Source organism: Acanthochromis polyacanthus, chromosome 17, assembly GCF_021347895.1.
Source record: "Acanthochromis polyacanthus isolate Apoly-LR-REF ecotype Palm Island chromosome 17, KAUST_Apoly_ChrSc, whole genome shotgun sequence".
Classification (NCBI taxonomy): domain Eukaryota; kingdom Metazoa; phylum Chordata; class Actinopteri; family Pomacentridae; genus Acanthochromis; species Acanthochromis polyacanthus.
Genome location: NC_067129.1, coordinates 21,313,591 through 21,338,414, shown reverse-complemented (window position 1 = coordinate 21,338,414; position 24,824 = coordinate 21,313,591). Strand labels below are relative to the sequence as shown.

The following is a 24,824-nucleotide window of genomic DNA, read 5'->3' as shown; positions in this document are numbered from 1 at the left end:
ACTTTTAGTGTACCATATAGAAGAAAAATGAAAATCATTATGTGCACTAAGCAATAGACAAAAGCAAGCAAACAGAAGTTTTATGGATGTAATTATACATTTTTTAATATTATTTCAAATATTTATTTGCAAATAATGATTTCCAAAAAAATACAACACAATGTATAGAATTACCGTACACTAAATGCATTTTTTCTGAATACCAGACATCGATATATGTTCACTTACAGCCTTATATGATAACAGTTATGCATAAAAACACGGTGGAAAGGGAAGGATTTTTTTTCTTCTGGCTGCTGACAGTACTCAGATTAATGAAATGTGAATTCTGAAGCTGGAAGCTTGTCCAGTGTTCAGTTTCCTGTTTGGCAGGTTTATACAAATTGGTGCATTTTAACAAGATAGTGCCTGATTTGCATATTTTAAAGTAACATTTCTGAAAACTTGTCTGAAAGAAGTTTCATGGAGATATGTGTTAATGTAAAAATATTCCCTATGGACCAGTAGTATTTAAAACTGTTGATGTGTGTGGACAGTTGTGTTTCTCTACCTCCGAAGACCTGGTATCCACATATGTTGACACCATTATTAAAATAGTAGTAGTAGTAAAAATAAAAAATTATAATAATGATAAATATAATAAACAGATACTATATATTATCCGATTATTATATTTATTGTTTACTCCTTATCCCAAATAATTAGTAGAAATCTAAAATGCAAGCCCAACCAAAGCTCCCATCTAAATAGATATGGAAAGGTACGCAAAGAAAGCTCATTCAGTTTTTAAAAATAATTCATGCATGACAGGGTTAAACTTTAGACCGACATTAGATGTCAACAACGACTGTAACCCTGGTTGGTTTGTTACTTGCATTCTTTTAGGATGTTGCTAAAAACAAAACAAAAGCTCTTTGTCTATGTTAGCAATGCATTGTTACTTTAATCCATTATGTGACTCGCATTTTGTCTATTTATTAATTCACTGCCCCTTACCCCAGCACGTCTGGACTACTGGAATATGATGAGCAAATCTCCTTTCTCCTCGTCCTATTTTCCCCCGCTTTGGTTTGCTTGTTTCCGACATTCCGGACCGGCCGTGAACGCAGCGCGGGGACAGCGCTGCTCCTCCGCTCAGTCCGGATCCAGCGTGTGTCTCCGCTCAGTCGCACCGAGCAGATCCTCCTCGCAAGTTTTAACCTGGAAATAACGTCCTGTGACTTCAGGGAAAGGCTGCTTTGGTGGGACTTTCGTTTTAAATATGAAGCAATGCTGTGGGGAAGACAGCAGTTTTTATCCCCCCCCCCCAGAAAAGCAACAGTAAGTGAGTGAAAGGGCTGCTGGTGCGCCTTGTTGTCCCGGGGGGAGGCTTTTTGTTTGGGGTTAACCTCACTCACTGTGGAGACGAACACTGGCGCGCTTTCCTTCTGCCTGAGGAGGGACTGGAAAACGCTTGCAAACACTTTGAGCCCGTCGTGTCTGAGTGTACCGGACTGAGCTGTGATGAGCAGGGAATTTAACAGCGGTGAAGCGCCAGACGGACACAGCGAAAGCTAAGCTTATCTCAGCAGCCGACAGTGGTCAGCGACCGCAGCCCCGACCACAGACCAGGTACTTCTAGCACGTTCATGCTACATGCTCGCCGTGTGTGCTTTTCCTTATTTCACGTTACTTTGCCACAAAACGTTATGTAGAGCTGTAGTGTAGTCGGATAATGTTGCATATGTGTATTATATGTGCGTGTGAAGAGGGTATTCCGTAGAGGGTAGCCGTCTCCCCGGCTAGTCGTGGCTTGCATTGGGTTGGCTAGTGTTCCCAGTCGCTTGGGGAGAGAATTGCACACAAAATCTGCTTTAAAAAAGAGCCAGTTTAACGCTAATTCCTCGCTTGTCTCCTAACACCGGTATAACTATAGTATTTCAGTAATATTTAATCTTTTATTTCTATTCGGCTGCAGAACTAACAACTATCAAACTTGATAAGGAACTATTGTCACTGGTTTTAAAGTTTAATCATGTCTTCATGTGCCGTTTGGTGAACCCGGTGATGCCACATTCGCCTGGAGACCATGTCGAGTCGTGATTGGTTCGTATTTGTGCCCGTTTATGCTAACCATCAAATGAGGACAGCGTTAAAGTCCTCGATTTTTAAATGGAGTCTGGCTTATCGTGTTCTCCGCATGTGCGCTGCTTTACAAACCATCATTCATTTGCTGGGAGATTTATTAAATGTTGTTAAAGAAAAGAAGTGTTGGATTTTTCTAGCTTTCCCATTTGGCATTCTCTTTTAAAGTGATTGCATTTGAAATGTAGAATCCTAAATGAGGTGCCATTCACAAGGGAGTGTCTGAAAGCTCCCCACTCCCTCACATGTTATTTGATCCACAGTTCCCATGCTCTTCTGATGCACTTCTGATTCACTCTCTGTACTAGATTACGATCTAATCAGACATGCACAGAGGCCCTTAATCCTTATTTAACTAGGCAAACTAACTACAGACAGACTGGGATGTACACATACACATCATTCATATAAACATCCACAGCACTGCTACAGCACTGAGCATCACTGCAACATTCGGGAAGTAAATGCCCCACTGAAGGGTAGTTTCAGTATACTATGCTCTGGAGGACCGAGTGTTTTCCAATCATCTCCCTTGTGAAATATTTCCCGGTCAGCTTGACTAATTAGTTGGAGCAACATGCCTCTGAATCCTATCACATTTCTGCCTCCACCGTGATTAGGGTGGAACACTTTACAAGCCACGCTTCGTTAGTGTTTTGCCTTCAGGGTCATGGTTCACTGCAGTGGGAGAAAACATAGCTACACCAGTTGGGTTTTTCATGCATATGTGTTTGTGAACACTAGCAGTCGCTTCTTATCTGCATTTGTGCAAGCTGGACTAGCATTCTTAACGTGTCGGTGCTTGATGCATTATCTGATCTAGTGCTCTGCTGTGTTTCATTACAGTTTCGTACATGAAGAAAATAATGCTGTTTATCTCAGAATGTCTGCTTTCTTTCTGGTGAATTTCCGCTAATGTCTGCATGAGTGACTTATGAGGGGTAACAAAGAAGAGTCTACAGTGGACTAACCTGTTCTCCTGTCCGGGAAACTGCAGGTAGAAATTTAATTGTTTGTAGTATCTCCAGTGAAACGTGATATTGCAGTGTGACAGCCCTTCACCACGTAGGACCAGAAATAGTGCTAACTTTGATTCAGAGGCTTGCATTTGCTCCGTTCATTGAGATTTTTAGATCAGGATTCCTGCAAAGCATTGCAGTAGTGATGAGTATCTGTGTTTAGCTGTTACAGCCAGATGATTCATTTTCTGTGTTCGTTTTTATTGGGATTGTGGTTTTTTCAAGCTGAAGAGAAGTTTTACACCTAAGAGACATCATAAATTACTCATCAAACAAGCCACTGTGGACTAATCGCTTTATTGTCCCCCTCATATAAACCTCAGTAAGATATGTTTACCTACTTTAAGAATAGGGACTTCCAAGTGTTCTCCGACTCTTCCAGGTTATTGCACTGGGTTAGTACTGTAAACTCTGTCTGCATTCAGTTTGGTGTCAGTGGCAGCTGATTATTGGCCAGTTTCTTTGCTTTGTGGCAGGCCGGTGTGGGATTAGGAGAGGGCAGATTAGTCCAGCATAAGATGATGAAATGCCAGACTGCAGAACTGTTTTAGCTCTGACTCCTTTATAAATCATGACAGGACTGTTCACATTTCCACGGTTAAGTGCTGTGTGGAAACAAGTGAGCAAACTAATATTGCTGTTCCAAGTTTGCACCCGAAGCCGAAATAACAACACACTCTTCGGTGCAACAGATAAGACCTGATAGATTTCAGATTTACTGCTGTAGTACCTGGAGGATTAGTCATATCTTACCAGACAGCGATTGCTTAGGGCCAGTGATGTTGGGCGGGGTGGGAGTATGAGTTGGCTGAACGAAACGGAGATCATTTCAGAACATCTGTATTTTTTCTCTCTCTGAGTTCATGAGGATGTTTGTTTGTGTTCAACGCAAACTTCATTTTCGGAGTCCAGCATTGAGAACCCGTTCTAACTTTGCCATCCAGCTCCAAAATTCTGACTAGTTTTTAGCTATGACTCAAGGTATGGAGGTCTGTCAGGCCAACAATTTGGTCAACCCTAACCCAAAAACTATTAGAAAACTACCTTGTACAGATTGATATTCAGCCACTTCGCACTTATGTTTTTTTAGTATTTTTGTTCCTCGTTGTGATAACGGCACTAAACAATTACCTTTCGATTCATCATCAGGTCAGTATTTTAATGAGTTAGGTTCTCTGTTTAATGGCCAAATTTTGTTATTTACACAAGTTGGACTTGGATGTCTGGATGCAGCCCAAAATTTGTGGTAGTACAGACTAGGGATGTGCGCGACTAGTCGTTTAATCGTTTAACCGCCTACTCATTTATTAAACGTTTAGTATTTTACTAGTCGGTTAAACGCTGCATTAAGAATCATGCACCTTGTCCCCGACTGGGCGCCGCCATGCAGTTCTACGCTCAGGCGTGTGCCGCACGCTCGTCCCGTCTGGGCTACCTGGTTGATCCTGCCAGTAGCATATGCTTGTCTCTTTTTTCAACCCCCGCTATCCCCCTCATCATTAGTGGTGTTTTGACCACTCCAGCTACACCCACCACGTCCCTTCCTGCCACCCCGAAGCAAAGCATCGGCTCCAGTATGTGCTGCTCGTGGACTGTCATGGCGCACCGACCCGCTGCCGTTATGCACAGACGCAGCGGCACTTTCTGTCTCAGTGGACGACTGAACATCTTCATCAGAGGGTGAATATTCCTCTTCAGAATATGAGTAAGCCATTACTTGACAAAGTACTTTGTCAGCGTTGAGCAGACCTCTCGGTATGGTGAGTTTTCTCACTCTAAAATGTACCGTCTTGCGCTCTGATACGCTCCGACGGCGAGTCTCGTCTCCTCGGTTTTCAAACTCTGTAAACTCCAAACTTTGAATGAAAACAAGCCCACAGCTGATGCTCTGATTGAAGTTCCAGATGTCCGCCATCTCCTGGTGTACAGTACATGAGGCACACGAGGCAGTATATTTGAAGCTATGACTTATGTTCAGCAATGTTGCTTGTCGCAGTATTGCGACTTTGGCGCTTAAAGGGTTAAATTGCAAGTTTTCCGAACTGACGAGTCGCCAATAAAATTAGCGACTAGTCGGTTCGGAAATTAGTCGAAATTCCCATCCCTAGTACAGACTCAAAAAACAAGCAGTGCTTAAAACAAGCATTTAGTATGACCAAATGTTACCAGCAAGGAGTGGATTTACATGAGGATACTATGCAAGATGACATGGTAGACACTTGTCAATCCTTGCTGTTACTGACCCAGTTTGAATCCGCAACAGCATGTTAGCAAGGTTCCTTTAACATTTCACTCAACACTCTGCCTACACAGAGCCGTTAACATTGATGTTCAATGACAAGCAAATGAGGATGCTCTGTACCTGATCACATTTGAAAGCATTCTGGCTTTTTCTTTGACCCTCACTGTGTGTGGATGCTTGAAGGCATAAGCACTGGTAGCCCTGCATGTGGCTGAGCTTTTGCTGATGATTGTTGTCAGTTTCTTGTGTTGACCTGCTGTTTTCCATCATCAGGCGTGTCATGATGCTCTCACCACTAAATAGCCTGCTGTCATTTTTTTGTTGCAAAATAGATGCTCCCTGTGCATCTTTTAATCATCAGTGATAGCATTCAGTAGGTTGGTTGAACATGGCACGATGCATTTTCTACAAATATACAGTCACATTATCACATAATATGTCAATATCCTCAATAACATCCTAAAGCAATGTTTAGTTTGACATTTTTTCAGCCCTCATCACATATTGTACACAGAAAGGAAATGTGACGTTTATCCAAATGAGTAGTACATTGATCTAAAAAATAAGTCATCGAATCACATCCTATTGACTATCAGGTTTGGGACATGATTAATTCAGTACAAGGCATTTAAATCATGCTAAATTCAAAGCAGTGTGCAGACTGACTGTCCTCATTCTCCTGTTATGCAACCAACTGCTTTCTTTTGTTGTCTTGTTATGTACATGAAACCTCCTGCGCTCTCAAAGGTCTCCTTGTTTGTCTCCATCATCGACAGCCACGCACAAGGCCAGACACGACCTCTGACCCCAGCCGCAGATACTGACGCATTGTGCGGGGCTAAGCATCCATTGTTATTCCCTTCCGTATGTTCATTAATTATGTATAATGCATACGCTCCTATCCTCAGGCCCGGTTCGACTCGCACACAGAGCCGCAGACTCTTTCATTCCCGGTGTGAAAAGGCATCTCGCTCCAAGCTCAGTGCACAGTCACAGGCCTCTGAGGATGCCGTGACATTCCCAAAGGAGATTCCATTCCCCCGTAAACAATCCTGGCATTGACATGGGCGCTGATTAGCGAGTTGCCAGAGTATTTCCACAATAGCCCAGTGGAGGATAATGAGATCGGAACCGCAAAACGGAGTTCTCATTCAGGACTTTGTTGGCAACAAGTTGTGTGAAACTACTTGGACGACTTTAGGCAAGCCGTGTCAGGTTGCTGTCTTACCAAAAGTGAATAAATTCAACAGATTGGTCTGACAAGGCACTGAAAGCATCCAGAAAGCACTGGAAGCTGTCGGAGCTGTGTGTACCCAAGTTCACAGATTTGCCACTTATGTTTTCTGTCAGCAGTTTTCGTCTTTTCCCTCGAGTTGTTGCAGTCAGGTTCTGCTGAAAGTGTGGTGCCACAGATTTATGTTTTGCCTCAGTTTCCAGTCTTGCCCTCACTTTTTGGATTAGCAGGATGCAAACTTAATTTTTATTGATCCTTGAAGAGGAAATTGGATCATTGCAGCAAAGAACAGAGCCAAGGGGAAAAGTTTCTAAAGAATGTGAGTAAAAAGCAAAAATACAATAAAAGATATATAAAATGTAATGAAGTGAAATATTTAAGATATAGCACCTTCATTATATTAAGTGTTGACTGAGTAAAAAAAGGAATAATGTGTTTGGCGCTGCTTCCTAAGAAGAGGAAGTGAAGTTAATAAAAGTCCCTTTGAATAATTCAGCTTGGACAAGCAGCACACCCAACATAAACATTTGCTCTGACAGATGATGTCTTCCAGCAGCAGTGAACAAACAGCACCGTGAATTTCAAAAGAATCAGAGAAGATTGTTGTTTAAAAAGTGAGTGTGTGCGATCATTCAAGTCATTTTAAACAACATTAAAATAAGTGACAGCTCTTATACTGACCCAGCTGGATATGGCTCTTCTTTGTGGTTGGTGGTCTTAAAGGTGGTGTGATTCGCTGGATGGAGGCTGAGGGTCGAAGCCTTCCAGTTGAATCATGTGTTTAATGCTGCATTCTCCTTCTCTTCTGCTATCTGCATGTTACCATTTTCAAAATCCCCGTTGCTAGAGGAAAAAACAACAAAAACCTCCATACAGCAGCAACTTTTCCACTGAAAATGACGAGTTTGATGGAGATTTGGATCAGCCCATAAGGCAGTCCTGTTTGTTTTTTTTGTTTTTTTTTGATGAATGACCCTTTCAAATCACAGTGCAAACATTCCACCAAAACAATTCTCCCTGACAGTATTTTCCCAGCAACACCATCACTACATCTTGAGCTCAACGCCGCATAAGACGATGGTGATAAATTTTAAATAAATACAAACAAGCCAGAGGTTTTTCCTTTTTTGCAGAATCATATTGAGGTGCAGCCAAACCATTCTTAGAAGATATTCAACTTTTTTCTTATTTTGAGCATTCACTTAATCCTAAACCCCAAACATTGAGTGTCCAATCACAGCTTTGCATTGAAGCTGGGCTCTGATTGAAGCAGTGTCCTCAGAGTTGTAGTAAGCATAGTACTCTTTATATGACGTTTTTTCCTCGAATATCTTTCTCAAAACCAGAATGTAAAGGCAAAAAAAAAACTACAAACATTGCTTTGTCTGGTTTCCTGCAGCAGGAGTTCCCTAAACCAGTGTTACTACCAAGGCCAAGGAAAATATCATTAGCTAAGGACGTTGTTATGTGGAGTTTCAGGTTCCTTTTTCACACGATTTTCAGCCCACTCAGAAGAATCTATCTCGGTGTAACTCCAAAAGTAGGAGAATCAGTTGCACCTGGTGAAAAATCAGTTATTTCAGTAAGCAAAATTGACAGTGATAGGCTAGATTTTGTTTGTCTGTGAAATCAAGGATCTCTTTCAAGAAATAAAAAATGGTTGATGAGTCTGTTATTGTTATCCCTGTGTGGCATTTGATAAAGTGCTGGTATCACATCAGCATCCAGTGGAGTTTCAGCTTTAGAGGTCATGTAGCCAAGACATCACTGCTGTTAATACACTTGTTAAAATGATTATGTGAACAAGCGTGATGTTCAGGGTTCACGTCCAGTCACTGACCTTTGTCATGTGTCGCCCTTCCTCTCTTTATCCAGTGTATCTGCTTGCACAGAGGTATCTGATGAAGGGAGTGCTAAAACACAGAAAACATGTATTCTAAATGTATTTTTAAGATTAAATTGCTGATTTGACATGTTTGTCCTATCTGCGTGCCACCCACTGCTACAGATTGAGTTTGCTTGTCTAGACTTTGGTTGACTAGGCTATATTTTTGCAAAAAAACAAAACATAAGCATATATCATTTTAAGTGCAACTCTTCTGGACTTGTGAGTGTCTCAGATCAAGATGAGCAAAGTAGTAACCTGGGTTAAACTTTAAGCCCGACATGTTCGGTATATGCTCTAATGAGACAGTCACACAAGATTTTGCTTTCAAATCCAAGGTTAAAGTGATCATTTAGAAGTGTGAGATTTAAACCCAGACCATTCCAGATATTTTGTACAGTCTTCACTGTCAGCATAGCAGATCGACTCATCTATAGGCGTCTTTGTTTTGCTCCTCTTGGGTTTTGTCAAACTGTAGCCTGGTTATTGGCCTCGCCTTAGAGCTCCAGGATGCTCTAAAGCCTGGGGGCTTCAGACACCAAAGGCCCAGCGAGGCAAAGCCGACCCCTAAAGCGGAGTTGTCTAGTGGGTCACACTTGTATTTTTGCTAAGACTGTTCATTGGACACTGACTGTCCAGCCCCTCATCCCCTACCCCTACTTCCCTTTCCCTATTCCACTAATTAGGTTGATGGGTGTCAGGTTGTCTGGGTGCATTAGAGTCAGATTTACCTATCGTACCGAGGCGCCTGTCAATAGATTTTTTTGTAAAAACAAGGGATCTTCCCATCATCTTTGTCAGACTAGGGTAAGACTGAGCCTGGCTTTCATCTGTTTTTTTGCAGTAATATTTGCTGAAAACAACTTTTAGGAGCTTTGCTTGATTGATTAAACAGAAATAGTTAAGTGCAGGTGGTCGGTTTTACTTTTGACCCTTTAAAATCTGATATTTGATGAGTTCTGTGGTCAGATTTGAAAAATTCTTTCATTATTTTTGGTAAACATTGTGATTAAAGTTTGGTTTTATTAATAATTCTAATGTGCTTCCCAGAATTTGCTCCAAAAATCCAGATATGTGTTTTTTTTCGTTTATTAATATTATTATTACTGATAGGACAGCAGTGAGAGAGAGACAAGAAAGTGGGGAGAAGAATAGGAAAAGGACCTGCAGCAAAGGACCACGGCCTGGATTCAAACCCATGTTGGGTCTCTGTTTATGGGTCGCCTGCTCTGCCTGTTGAGCTACCGGGGCAACCTACCACAGTGGTTTTATGTCATTCATTTCCGTTGATCCTCGCTTATTGTCCATGTCTGTGCAGCTGTTCTCTCTCTCTCTCCTCTTCTTAAGGCTTTCACCACATGATCGGCTGAAATGTACCATGATGCCCATTTGTCTGAAAAGAGCTCTGTGAATGTGAAACCTTCTTCACTTAAGCCCCATTCACTGAAACAGAACTGGCTAAAGGTTTTTTGAGGTTATTAAGGTTGGCGGCGCACTTAGTTTGTGGCCAAACCACATAAAATTAGAGCAGCAGCTTGCTTTACTTTGCTAATGCGTATTTATTAGTACAGCAGCATTTATGTACAAAAGTGCATCTCAAAGGACTGTTACTCAGAGCAAGCTTAAGTTTTTCTGTGGTGGGCAGACCAGTTTGCCAATACTCAGTACAGTTGTTCACAGGCAAATTTTAACTTTTTTTGAGATTTACAAACATATACACATCCACTTTACACTATAAATACCTCTACAATGCAGTGTGACCATCAGCCAAAGATCCATTTCATCTGCCCAGTACAACCAAAATCAGCTGTTGGTAGTGTGGAGAGTTGTACATTGACATGGAGGGCACCTTTCTTGTTATGTTTGCTGTCCTTACTGTGCCATATCATAGGGCCTTTTGCCCATGGAAACATCTCACTAATAATTAAGCTCTACACAGACTTTCTGAAACGTATCATCTCAAAGCCTTGCCCACCTTATGCAGCAGTTGATCAGGTATACAGTGTTGTGAGACCAGTTTGAAGTCCTCTCTAGAGCAACATGAAAGCCTTGAACAATATGCTCATCACTTTCTCACCTCTTCAACTTTGAGTGTGGCTTTTCATCAGCTGATGTTTTCCCATTTTATTTTTTTCAGGGCTGATATTGACATTTATTATCTGTAATCGAGGAAGGCGGATGACCGATATTTTGAGCCGATAAACACTGAATGTTAGATACTGACAGCAAGTGAAAACAGGGAGCTTGTCATACATAACTATGCTTCCTCAATAATAAGGATTGCTCTACAAATACACTACTATACTACTATACACGGTTGGTTAAAATGAGGGCTTTTGTTGTGATGGCTACAATAATACACATGCGTAGGTTTACTGAATGCTTAAGGCTAAAACAAAATGCTGACTAACAGGACACAAACAGCCGACTCCCATACTTTCCCAAAGTCTAGTGTTTTGTCAACCCGTCCATCCACACCGACCCCCTCCCTACATGTCACCTCACTGCCTCATTTGCTCCTGTCATAAGTACTTTGGTCAGTAGATGATCCTGCAACAGTTAAACCTAATGTGGCCAGAATAAGCTGCTTGCACAAACAACCTACAGGATCATTTTTTGTGAGAGAACTGTTTCATCTGAAGACATAATTTTCTATGACTGAGAAAAGGTAAAATGTCCTGGGACATGCTGTCTTCTTTTGTTCAGGCTCACACCTTCTTTTCAGTATATTTATTTGAGTGTCACACTCAGCAGTGTTTCCAGTAACTGAGACCCGTCAGGCTCACCGAGGCTCATTGAATCAGGGTCTTTTACAGTACCTCTGAGTTTATAAGTGCTCGGTACATGAACAACGATGGTACGGTTCCTTTCCTTGAATCTGTGTCTGAAATGCCATGTGAGTAATGTTTATAGACTGTGCAGTTGTGGCTGAACAGCACTTGATTTCATTGTAACAGCAGCAGTTGGCAGCAGTCACTGTTATTCACTTACTTATCATGAGGCAGACAGCATTAAACTGTCTGGCCAGTGAAGCACATTATGCCTCCATCCTGTTCTGTTTATAGTGTATCTATCTTGTTGAAAGAATTTGAAGTCTCCCTCTATGCTGCAGGCCTTGAACATTTTTATTCTATGCATATTTAAGACTCAGTTTAACAACTAGTCTGAATTGCTTGTATTCCTCGGAGTACATACTGACAGCTGATATCCTCTGATTTTGCATGCATCCTTTTTTAATTATAATTCCACTAGAATATTGTTGCTCCTATTGTTACATTGTGTTGTCAATCATTTCCCTCCAAGAAAAGTAAAACTAAATCTATATTGGAGTTGCACAGCTTAGCATAGGTAACAGCTATTAAACAATAAAAAGCTGTCTGAATAGATGTTGCCTCATAGGAAACTGCCAGATAAGTTTCTGGGGCTTCTAAATTCATTTCACACCTCTTGCCAAGAAACACATCTGTAAGTACATATTTTTCTGTCAACAATGATTCAAGTGCAGAGAATAAGTTCTGGATTCCAAGCGTGCTTGTCCTCAATATTGTATGTTATGAGCTACAAAATGAAAATCTCGTCTCTTCTTTCCTGCAAGACTTGTTTATCTGCTAAGCAGCCAGTGCATGTAAGGACAAAAGGCTTAGAAAGTTGTGGTCACTGAAAAACAGTTCACTCAACATCTGTGAATAGGAAATGGGAGGATTTTGTTGTTTCTCATCATGTTCTTCCACTACATGTGCTGGAAGTGACTAAAATGGACACTTAGAGACTCTAAGTGAAAACACTTCATACACCTAGTGGAACAGTTCTTTTACACATCATAATGAAATATGCAAAATGGTCTGACAGAAACTGCTTAAATCTTTCCTGGAGCCTGAATGACTACATTTAAATTAGTGATATCTAGATTTGGGGGCTCAAATGCAGGGATGTCAAACATAAAGCCAAAACCTGAGGGTCCAGGCTACAGGATGACTTTGCAAAGTGAAGAAATTACAGAGGTGAAAATGAATACTTCCTGTGAAAATATTTAGACATTAAACATTGTGCACTATAACGTGAGTCAGCCACTTCAGTATGACAGAGTTTGATTAGGTGGAACCCTGTTTTCTATATTTATAAGGCAGGGGACAACTGAACCTTCTTCCTAAATGGTTCCCACTTCAGTTTGTGTGGTGTAGTGTGTCAGGATTACTATACGAATGTGGAAATTAGCAGAAATTTAAAATAATTTGTAGATCTTGACACGTTGTAAAATACTATATTGTTCAATTCCAGATACCTGCCACTAAATGTTTTGTGCGTTTGTAGAAACACTGATCTGTAAGTTCTGACACTCAAATGATTAACTGAAGCATGATCATGTTGAAATTTCACTTTTTTTTCTTTTAAAAAAAGTCAGATTGTTCATAAAAAGTTAGTTCAACAAATGTGAACATTGTCAGAATGTGCTTTTTTGCTCTAAAACAGGGGGAGGGGGGGGGATTTGGAGTTGTCATTATTTATCAGTTATTGTGTTGTGTTATGATTTTACTGGTCTGGCCCACTTGAGATCAAATTGGGCTGAATGTGGCCCCTGAACTAGATTAAGTTTGACACCCCTGCTCCAGTGGCTTATATGTTAGGAAATCATCATAATATAATTGACAGCCTGCTTTCTCCTTTCCCGCTTAAGGAATGCAATTTTTGATTTTTTTTTTTTTAGTTAGTTTACTAAATCAAGTTAGGCTCCAGATCTCTAAATTCTCAGCTCCATCAGTTCAAATAAATCTGGTGTTGTTCCGATTTGTTCCAGTTGATTCATACTCCTATTTAAGTAGCAAGCTGTTTAGTTATAAGTTGTACGTCAACTCCAGTATTTCTGAAATTGTTTTATTTAACTGCTCCCACCAGTTTTCAAAAATGCTGTCAGGAGGACATGTACACACCATGCTGACTACTTGGTGGCTGTTTGATGCCGTTTTGTGCCATGTAGTGCTTTCTAATATGTTAAAAATGCAAGTTAGTCACCCAAAAATGCCTGAAATTGACATTTAACGAGACCGAGTTGTTGCTTCTCAGTGAGATCAATGTTACAAATTCTCTGAACTGATTTAGTGTTTAAAAATGGTTTAAGGAGTGCTGATGAATGATTAAGACACAGAAAAGAACACTGCTCATGTTCCACACACCACCAGGATCTGTACAGTGCGTGCTTCTAATATCCAACACCATCTCTTGGCCGACAGACCTTCTGTCTTTGTATTCATCTAATGAAGCTGAATTGAATTGACAAGGTCATTTCTCTGACATCTAGACTCGAGAGACTGGAGGAAAAACACTTTAAAGAATGTATCAGATAGCAAGCATAAAGAGGCAGAGAAAGACAGGGTTGAGAAGGAATTGTAAAGGCTGCGTCACACATTGATTTTTGTCTCAAGTTTGTCCTGGGACAGCACATTGCCGACCGGCTGACTACAGTGGCCAGGAAGGGACATGCGGACGTCAATACAGGACCGTGACCTAAATGTTTGAACTGTACTTTTACAACAATTTGGGACTGAGGTTCACTTGTTTGATGAGTTGCAGCTGGGAAATCATCTGAGAGAGGAAACCAGGGGATTACAAGCTGCCATCCCAGTTAATGTCTAATGTTAGTGCTGTTTCCTTTGTGTTTGGCTGCATTTTAAACCCTACATCAGGGTAATGTCACTCAAGGATGCTGAGCAGAATGCCTTGTCATGGCCTAATTCCTGTAAAGCTCCAAGTTACCTCATGAATATGCACCAGTGAAAGAATTAGGGTCAGTGCTTGTCAGTATGGTCAATAACATAAGGGGCTGGTTTGTATACAAGCAAAACAACAGTAAGAAACCTTTAGAACTGCACTGCAGGGTTTCTCTAATGCGGGTGCTTTGCTTACGTTCTTTTTTGACAGTTTCTTATCATTTTTATCAAGGTTACAAGTAGTAACTAACAACCGATTCTCAAGTAAATGCAGTCAATAATATGACAGTACCATAGTCATTCAGTGAGCAACATCATTTAGAAGGCATCTTCATTGATTTTACACATGAAATTCAATTTACTTGTCACTTTGAGAATTACAAAATTACCAAAATTAATATCCGGATACCGCCATAGCGAACGAATATTCAGGATATTCGGGTCCAGCCCTACTGGACTCTAGTAGAGTCCGCCAAATACTGCTCCATCTCTCGTTTGGCACTTTGATCTTGCTCCTCAGGGTGTTCTTTGGCAGAGTCTGACAGCATTAGCATGGATATCGCCGTCTTCGACATTTTGACTTCTATTTACAAAGACGGCGGAGTGAAGCATGACATCAGAGTTGGTAGGTCTGTGTGATACGACCAGCCAGCTGGCCAGTCAAAAATAACACTCACCCTGGAGGTCACTGTGGTCCACAAGACTGAGATATACCAATTCTTCATGACTATAAAGCAGCTACTTGGCGGCGGGCATTTAAACAAACTCAAATCCGAATACTCGGTACTTGGATCTCAAAATGAATATTCGGATACCACCACAACGATCGGATATTTGGGTCCAGCCCTAGAGGTTTGTCAATTCGGCCTTAGGCCTTAAGTTGAAGTGACAAGCCGTTTATCCAGGCAACCATATGCCAACTAAGATCATGGATTGTTTTATTCCAGCCCTTCTTGATGATGTCATTAGAGCCAAGCTTGAAATATCCATCCATCCATTCTCTGTACACCCCTCAATCCTCACTAGGGTCGCAGGGGGCTGGAGTCTATCCCATCTGACTTGGGACGAAGACAGGGGACACCCTGGACAGGTTGGCAGTCTGTTGAAGGGCCACATATACAGACAAACAATCACACTCACATTCACACCTACAGGCAATTGAGAATAATCGGTTAACTTCAGCATATTTTTGGACTGTGGGAGGAATCTGAAGAGCCCGGAAAAAACCCTCACATGCACAGGGAGAACATGCAAACTCCATACAGAAAAATCCCGGGAAGTCCAGGACGCAAACCAGGGATCTTCTAGCTGCAAGGCGAAAGTGCTAACCACTACGCCACTGTGCAGCCCCAAGTTTTAAATATGCATTTCTCTAAAAACAAAAGAAAAAAAAAAGAAATATATTAACTATCTGTGAGGGACATGAGCAGCCCACAGCGACTTTTGGTCCATTCTGACTGCTCTCATCAATATTGTTTCCAGAAGGAGCTGACAGTTGGTTTCACTGAAATCTTTGTCCCCGAAGATCAGCTGTTACAGATTAAAATTGTAATCATTGTAAATGAGTGGAATGACACTTGTATTTGCACGGTCACTGCAGAAAGCCATTAACTCCTGTTTCTACATTAAATTCCATCTTTGTTTGATTTCATCAGGCCAATTTTAAAGCTTGCATTTCTGCCTGCCTTTTTAATCTCTTACAAAGTCACATCTCCTGAAGTCTTCGGCTATAGTGGGCTGGTCTTTTCAATGAAGAGGTCTGTAGGAAACTATTGTGTTTGCTATTTAAATTCCTTCTTGGTTTTTCTCAATATCCTGTTTGCAAAGGAAGAGCTCTGTCTTCATGAGAATTTTTCTGTTTTTTTCTTTTTAAAGACCTGGCCTTGACGTGGCCACTGGCAGCACTTTGATAAATTAAACATGTAGAATACATTTTGAATAAGTCTATGAAACAGGTCATTCTTTTAAAACTTTCTTTGTGTTTGTTGACAATATTAGAGTCAGATGAAAAGCAATGGAGAAAGAAGCGGGATGACACACAGCAAAAGAATTGGGCTAAATTTGACCCCAGGATGCCGCTGTAATGGCCCAGCTTTTCATCGTGTTACGTATTCTACCAGAAGAGCTGCCAGGCTCCCCCAGAACTTGTTTTACTGATGCAGAAATGCCTTAGAGCTATTTTTTTTAAACAGCTTTGAGGTCTCTGTGAACAGACCCAAATTCTCTTTGGTTTTAAGTGTCACTAGGTTTGTCAGACTTTAATTTAGCAATTTCATTGATGTAATTTAAATACAGTTATTTCAGAGATTGATGTTTAGACATCAATATAATAATACAAATAAAGTAAGGCTTGATCTGTTTCCCCGTGAGGGAATGAAATAAATTGGCATTTAAACTTGGTTAGTTTCCAAATAGAAAATTAAGCCAACTTTTCATTTATTCATTTTATCCCCAGCATACCTAAATATTCACTTAATTGTTTGATTGCCTCTTTTGGGTATTACAGATAAGATTACAAACTATTTTCTGCCATTATTGATTGAAAACATCTTTGATAATCTCTTCCACTGGTAAGATTGAAGTCAAAATTAAGTAGTTTGACTTTATTTTTCTTTCTTTTTTACTTTTAACTGGCTATTCTTTCAAAAGCAGGTATTTTCCGATTATGTGACAAAAATGCAAGTCATGTCTAAACGATCGGTGTACTTTGCTTATAAAGCCCTTCACAAAGCCCTGTTCCTAAGAACATCTCGTCTCTGGCGTGTTGCACACAATAGCTTTTCAGTATCTCACATCTGGCCCACACAAGCAGGAAAACCAGTAATGGATACAGAACGGTCTTGTGAAGAATAGGATTTCAAAGGAAATAAATTACCAGACAGGTGTGCTACAGAAATAAGAAAACGTTTTCAGTTCGACATGGAACAGTCTCTTCTAAACTAGGATGTAGCATTAACATGCCTTCATAGCCGAGGCCTTTGATGATAAAAGGCTGTTGTTTTCACACACTCAGACAGCTGTGCAAGTGAAAGCAGCATGCACCACCTGCCAGGATTTAGACCCACAGTTCAACTTTGACCTCAAAGAACATTGACCTCTCTGGGGGTGTGTCCTGTGACATTCTGGTGGACAGTAGGTGGACCGGGCTGAATCCAAATATTTACCCTTCAGATTTGTGGACTGGCTCCATATTGACTTTTAGCATACATACACTAACATGTTCACTGCCATCAGTTCCTGACACTGTGCCTCATTTCTAAGTAATTTTCTTGCAGTTTTTGTCCAGTATTGATAAAGAAAATTTGCAGATCCACTGCATTTCATAATAACTGTAACACAGGTTTACGTAGGTTGCCAAACACATTAGTATAACAACATTAAACGTCTGTGTAGGTTCTCATTCATCCAGGTCATGGTTATCCAAAGTAGTTTAAATAAATCCACTAGACTTTAAGAAAGTTCTTTGAAGATGTTTCACCTCTCATCCAAGAGGCTTCTTCAGTTCTGGTGGTGATTGGTGTTGCCTCAGCTTTTAAACCTCTGCGAGGTGTGTTCAGGGCTATTATTCCAACGACCAATACCAAGACTCGTCTGACTATTCAACGATGGTCGTTGTATCGGTGAGAGTCGTTGAAATGCACAGATGTCACTGAGCCCTCGTGTGCTAATGGTGGTCATTAGCATGAGTCTGCTGAGTAGTTCTTTTGGGGAGTTTTGAACGGACCTGATTGTAAATTGGCGAAAGATGATGTCCCAGACCCCCCCCCAATTTAGAGATGGCTTCTCTACTTTGACATTAATGGCTTCTTTCACTCCTCTCTCAAACCATCTGTCCTCCCTGTCCAAAATCTGAACATTGGTGTCCTGAAATGAGTGTCCTTCTTCCATAAGGTGAAGAAAGACTGCCAAATCCTGTCCTGAGGAACTGGCTCTCCTGTGTTCAGCCATGCACTTGTTAAGTGGCTGTTTGGTTTTCCCCTATCAGCAGACTCAGGCTAATGACCACCATTAGCACACGAAGGCTCAGTGACATCTGTGCATTTCAACGACCCCCACCGATACTCACAACGACCATTGTTGAGTAGTCAGACGAGTCTTGGTCATTAGAATAATAGCCCTGAACACACCTCACAGAGGGTTAAAAGCTGAGGCAACACCAACCACCACCAGAACTGAAGAAGCCTCTTGGATGAGATGTGAAACATCTTCAAGGAACTTTCTTAAAGTCCAGTGGATTGATTTAAACTACTTTGGAGAACAACATTAAACTCTCAACTGAGCATTCTCACACCAAAATGGACCAACATTTGACTGTCTAGTTTTTGAGATGACAAGAATTTACTCAGCTTAATCATATTGTGGATGTGCAAACGTAAGACAGCAGTAAACAACAGATATTTATTCTTTAAGTCTTCAGATACTAATGCTTTATATCAAAGGATTTATTTATTTACATTAGTTTTCCGAATGTCTTAGAGCCAAGTGAAGATGGCCTATGATTGTCATCTTCAGGCTTGTTGGCAAGATAAATTGTTGAGTTGGAAAGCCATCACTCACAGACTTCCATGGAACATACAGAAGTATGATTTTGCAAAATTTGTGAGTTTTGTGCTAGCTGATGAATAGAAACAAGCTATAAGATTGCACAAGGTCTATTTCTGGTGTTTTTGCGAGCTGTGAGCTTCTGGTACATGTGACTTGAAGCAGACAGACTAATAAGGCATGTGGGGTAAAAGCATTACTGCATCTGGATTTTGGATTTATTTCATGTGAAATGAAATATTCCAAATTGAGTCATAGATCTGTGGTCAAATGTTGATTTATTTGGCTCCTTTGTAAGATGTTTATTGTTTATTAGTAAATCTGTATAAAATAAACTGTCTGAGACTAATGGAATGAAGCATGCACATGGAAAACAATGCATTTTATGATTTCTGCTTTGGGAGTCCGGTCAGTGATGGACATTTGCTGACAAAGTGTACCATTGTTGTCTCATTAATCAGGGCAAGAGGGAAGGTAATGAAGACAGTACATGCAGGGATGCATCCAATCAGTGAGCCGGGGTTTGTGCTAGCATGTCTTTGTTTTTGCAAATACTGTCCGAGATAATTGACAGTAGAGATGCCACGCTTGGACAGAGGATTAGTTTCAGCTGAACCCACCAGCATTTTCAGCACAACTTTCCAGGAGATTTATGTTGAAGGTTCCCTGATAAATCACTTGTTTGTTAGTGTTTGTCACAGTGAGTCAGCATGCCGGGCTGGGAGAAGGCTGCCGTCTTCCCCTCACCTATCCTCTCTACATTGTGGTGGTGACACAACTCAGACTGAATTATTCCATGGCAGGCCATTGCACAGATGTACTGCAGAGAGTGTAAAGAAAATAAATATGAAGCCACAGATTACGTGAAGTTAGCACTGCTCTCTCATTGTCTTATCTGCCTTGTTTCTGGAACACCAAGTGATTAGAATGTACAGCTGCCGCCAAGTGAACTCTGCAATTAAAACAATAGTTTTTTTGTAAAGCTATGGAGTGGCTGTAGGGTGATAAGTCTGCTTGAATAATTAAAAATGGAATTACAATACCAACTCCGTTATTTTTTTACTCTTCCACTTAATGAAGCTTACAACCTTTTACTGGCATTCTGAATGGATTGAATTGTGATCACCGAGTTATAATTTGTAATGCTGTTCGGGTGCTGAAATCTGTGAAGCCCTCTTTTGCCCTTCTCATTTATTATATGGGTTACTGTGTAAGACTTTCCGCATGTTCCTTCACTTTTTTTTAAATAAATGTTGTCTTATTGTCTCTTAATTGTGTATTTGATCTGTACTTTTCATATTTAACTTCAGCTTTCAACCTCTAGACCTTTAGAGGATTCACATGCCTTTACAGGTAGATTTGGCTATCGGCTAAACAAGAGGTCGCTCATTCAGTTCCGCAAAAGAGTGTCTTTTGGCAAGACTACTGAACACTAAACTGGTAATAATGATCGAACTAACTTGCTCGCTGTTGTCAGTGTGAGTTAATGAGAAGTTTTACAAATGATTCCTTTTATTGTTTGTATTTGTTTCCCGTTTAACTTATTTGGGAGGGGTCAAGTCAATGCTGGAGGCTCAAACTGGTAACAAATACTAAATGTATTAACTGCGATGTGTTTGTGTGGAAAATGCATTTACACAAAAACATCTCTCCAGAGGATTGGCCGCAGTGTCCCAAAAGTAAAGCAGCACAGAGAAAACTCTCAGCTCTACTGATCGGCAGCTGTTTCTGTAGCCTTCATTCACCAAGTGTAACAGCAGTGCAGACTTTTACTATATGTACTATGCACATTTGTGCAATAACTGTAAAAAAAACCCAAAACAACTTATAACTGTTCTATTTTACTTTTGGTCAACACTCTGGCCAGGCCTAAAGGCTTTCAAATTGATTTTCACTGAGATATTTTTTTTACTCCATGCATCAAGAAGTCTTGTTTTCTCCTGCAAGAAAACACAACTTAACGGCAGTTGACAGTAAACAGGATTCTCTGCCGGTTAATGTACCTGTGTCAACTGATAAACACAGGCTGTCAGCACATTTTGCATGGACCAGTGCCCTTAGCTTTGTCACACCTGAGAGAGCCAAACAATCTTGATATGAAAGAGGTGTGACGTTCGTTCTTTTACACGGCCATTATGATGCACCTATCTGTCAATAACAGCAAATTAAAGATAAAGCTTTAACCTACAGTGAGGGGATCTGGTGCCACTGTTATGTTGTGGGGGATATTTTATTGGTGTGATTTGGGTCCACTTGTCCCCGTAGAGGAAAGAGTCACTGCAAATCAATACACAATTATTTTGAGTGATAACTTTTATAATAAGAAGAAGCATTTTTATTCCTATAGGAGTGCTCTCTTCAAGGATAGCATTGCTCCCATCTACAGGGCATGAAGGTTAAATGAGTGGATAGATGGATAGATAGATAGATAGATACTGTATTATTCCTGAGGGAAATTCAAGAAGAAATTCAAAATGATGTGATTGATATGCTATGTCCTTTGCAGTCATTTGCTCTCAACCAAATTGAACACCTCTGGAAGATTTGGACTGATGTTTCAGACAACACATTCTATCACCATCATCAAAACACAAATCATATCGTGCTCCATCCATACAGTAAAGTTGCAAAGACTGGGGAATTATTGCCAAAGTCCACTGAAGCTCTTCTGGCAGCATGTAGTGGCCCATCGTCTTATTTATAAACTTTATGTTGATTCCTACTTTCATGTATCACTTGTCTGTGTCACACACAGACATAGAAACCTGTAAATACCCAGGTTAATCCCCAGTGACCTCAATTTCCTGCAAGACTTTACAGTATTGTCACAAAATAAGTTGCTACTGAAATTCCGGAAACTAAACAGTTGTTACTGAAAGTACTTTGACCTCAGTGTTAAGCCCCGTCCACACGAAGACGAAACGACGTCTAAACGCATAAGTTTCTTGCCGAATCTGCGTATCATCCACACGAAGACGACGTTTTGGGGGTCTGTAAACGTTCATTTTTGAAAACGGGTGCCAGAGTTGAAAGATTTTGAAACGCCGTTTACGCAGCTCCGTGTGTACGGGCGATCCGCTGCTTTTCAGAAACGCTTGCGTCATAGTTTCGTATCTTCATTGACACGCATGTGCCACACGCGGACACGACAACAACATGTGCTGATGAACATAGACATAATAAAGAGTAGACGCCGCATCAACCGCTACTGCCTATTGGGGCTGACGAGCGGTGGGGGCGCAATCTTGGTCCGGTCAGCCGCTCCACTCAGCGCTGTTTGACAGCGCATTTAATCCATCTTAACTCTGAATATTAAACTGATTTTCACGCGTTTTTATTTTTATTTTTTTGCTGCAAACATCATACATGTAGCTATGATACAGGACAAATGGTTCGGCGTATTTTAATATTCATAGCGGGAATAATAGGTAATAGAATATTCTGATATTAAGCTCGACTGTAGACAGGTATTTTGCAAACACTGTAAACACACACACACTAATATATGTTAGAGAAGCAGATAATGGCAGTAAAGTAGATGGCAGTAAGAGTAATTATTTTAATAATTTGAAGAGACAATATATGATTACACTATATATACATATATAAACAAAATACTGACTAATGAACACATTTATATATATATATATATATATATATATATATATATATATATATATATATATATAATTTTCTGATATTTTTTTAATATATATGTATGAATTATATTGATAGTCTATATATGATTTATATAATTTCTCTGATATATTGATTATATTAATACTCCACATATGATTTATATGTATTCATTTTCTCTGATATATAACTTCTATCTATTGTTTTATATAGAAATATGTGTTCATTAGTCAGTATTTTATTTATATATGTATATATAGTGTAATCATATATTGTCTCTTCAAATTATTAAAATAATTGACTTTACTGCCATTATCTGCTTCTCTAACATAGATTAGTGTGTGTGTGTGTGTTTACAATGTTTGCAAAATACCTGTCTACAGTCGAGCTTAATATCAGAATATTCTATTACTGTTAATCCCGCTATGAATATTAAAATACGCTGAACCATTTGTCCTGTATCATAGCTACATGTATGACATTTGCAGCAAAAAATAAAAACGCGTGAAAATCAGTTTAATATTCAGAGTTAAGATGGATTAAATGCGCTGTCAAACAGCGCTGAGTGGAGCGGGTGACCGGACCAAGAGGGCGGCCGTATTTCTCGCTGCGCAGCAGCCCGAGCGGCGTCTACTCTTTATTATGTCTATGCTGATGAAGCTCTCTGTTTACAACTTTTGCCACAAGTGTGCATGCCCACAGTTTTTTTCTTCTGTTTGCGCGTGTTTCCGTCATATCGTTACAGCGCCCCAAGAGGTCTGGCATGTGTTTTACAGCGTTTCCATGCGTATCGAGTGCATTCGTGTAGATGCACACAATTTCTGAGATGCCTTCTTCTTTACGGTGATCGTTTTTGAAACTGTTCAGCGTTTCGTCTTCGTGTGGACGGGGCCTAAGTCCCCTTTTCACTCTTTGTTAGTTTGTTGTGTTGATTGATGATCTTATCTATGTAAATGCTCGACTACTTGAGGTGTGATGTGGAAGTGAAGCTGCTTCTCTTTTAAACACACCACTTTGTATCCTCATCTCTGTGTGCATGTGAAGATTTGAAGCATAAGTGGCAAGAGTAATTTCAAAGACTGACAAGTAGCCCAGTTTTGGTAATCGAGATATTCTTATTTTGATTCTGTTAAGATGTTTATGTGTCAATTGAAACAATCACTATTACCTTCCTGCTGTATCATTACAGTACAGATGGAAGCGCTTTCTGTTATTTCTGCTTCTCCTGTCTGCTCATTTTTCAGCTCCATAATTTAGATTTACATCTTGCTTTCTATTGTATTATCTTCTCTGGTAATTCACTAAACGTGTTCACCCTGTGGTGTGCTGTTGTGAGTGGGAACCTTATCAGATTTTAGCCTGCTAATTACCAAGACAAGTTTTATTACCCAGCTCTACCCAAGAGCTTCTAAATCAGCTTCAAGGTCATTCGTCTCTTGTCTGCTCTTTGGCTGCTTAGTTCATTAGATTCTGTTCACTTGGATACATTTCCTAAAAGACAAAATGACTCACATCTTAACTTTCTGAGGACTATGTCTCCTGCCAGGCCATGACAATCAATTAGAAGTGAAAAGAAATTTGTGTTTGGAAGGTCTCACTGCACACTTACAGAAGGGGTTTGAGGAACCAATACTGGATACAAAATTCTCTTTTAATGAACTCATCCCCAGCTATGATTCACACTCTTCCATAAGTGTGTGTCTAACAGTCATCTGACTGTCACTCAGATGAGGTCAGCCTCATTTGGGATAAAAAGCCTCATGATGTCATCTCTGAAGTTCTGCAGTCAGTTAGCAAAAATTATTTTTTTGTCTGTATTGCAGCAAAGACATGCAAAAGTTTGTCAATTAATCCATTTACCTCAAAAACATTCATCATGTCTTCTTGTTAATGTGTTAATTTTGAGTTCTTTTGTTCAGACATAAGGTGAAGAGATAGATGTTAATTACATTTCTTGACAGTTTCGGCGAAAGCCATGAACAGGGACGAGAGGGGCTTCATGCTCTCCCACACCTGGGACATCCTACTCCAGATGAAATAGGACGGCAGGGGTTGCGGCATGCCTGGTGGGATGGTCAGGTTCTTTGGGCTCACTAGAACATGCCATTATGGCGTGGGCGTGGTTGGCCCAGCGAATCTGGCGACTCTACTCGGTGTGCCGCAAATGCCAGCTGTCAAAATCTGCCGGCTAGCACGTCACATGCTGTCAGTGAGACGCTTCTGATGAAGGCGAGAGCTTTTGCTGAAACTGTCAAGAAAGGTGATGAACATCTATCTATTCACCTTATGTCTGAACAAAAGAACTCAAAACTAATTAATTAATGCATTTGTTGGTCAGTGTAAAATCTGAAATGACACTACAATTGAAGGACAAACACCTTCTTCTTGATAATCAAAAGTAGTATTGTAAGCAGTAATATGCACCCTTTCTCAGCTC

At 40.3% G+C, this 24,824-nt stretch overlaps 1 protein-coding gene across 3 annotated transcripts in view; it reads left to right on the top strand.

The window, feature by feature from the left end:
• The first annotated feature begins 1,128 nt into the window (after positions 1-1,128).
• The window catches only part of arhgap32b (Rho GTPase activating protein 32b), a 130,838-nt gene continuing 107,142 nt past the window's right edge, over positions 1,129-24,824 (top strand). For all 3 annotated transcript variants that reach the window (XM_051937142.1, XM_051937143.1, XM_051937141.1), the window contains exon 1: positions 1,129-1,611. The gene's annotated coding sequence lies outside the window, so the exon portion shown is untranslated. The remainder of the gene's footprint in view (positions 1,612-24,824) is intronic.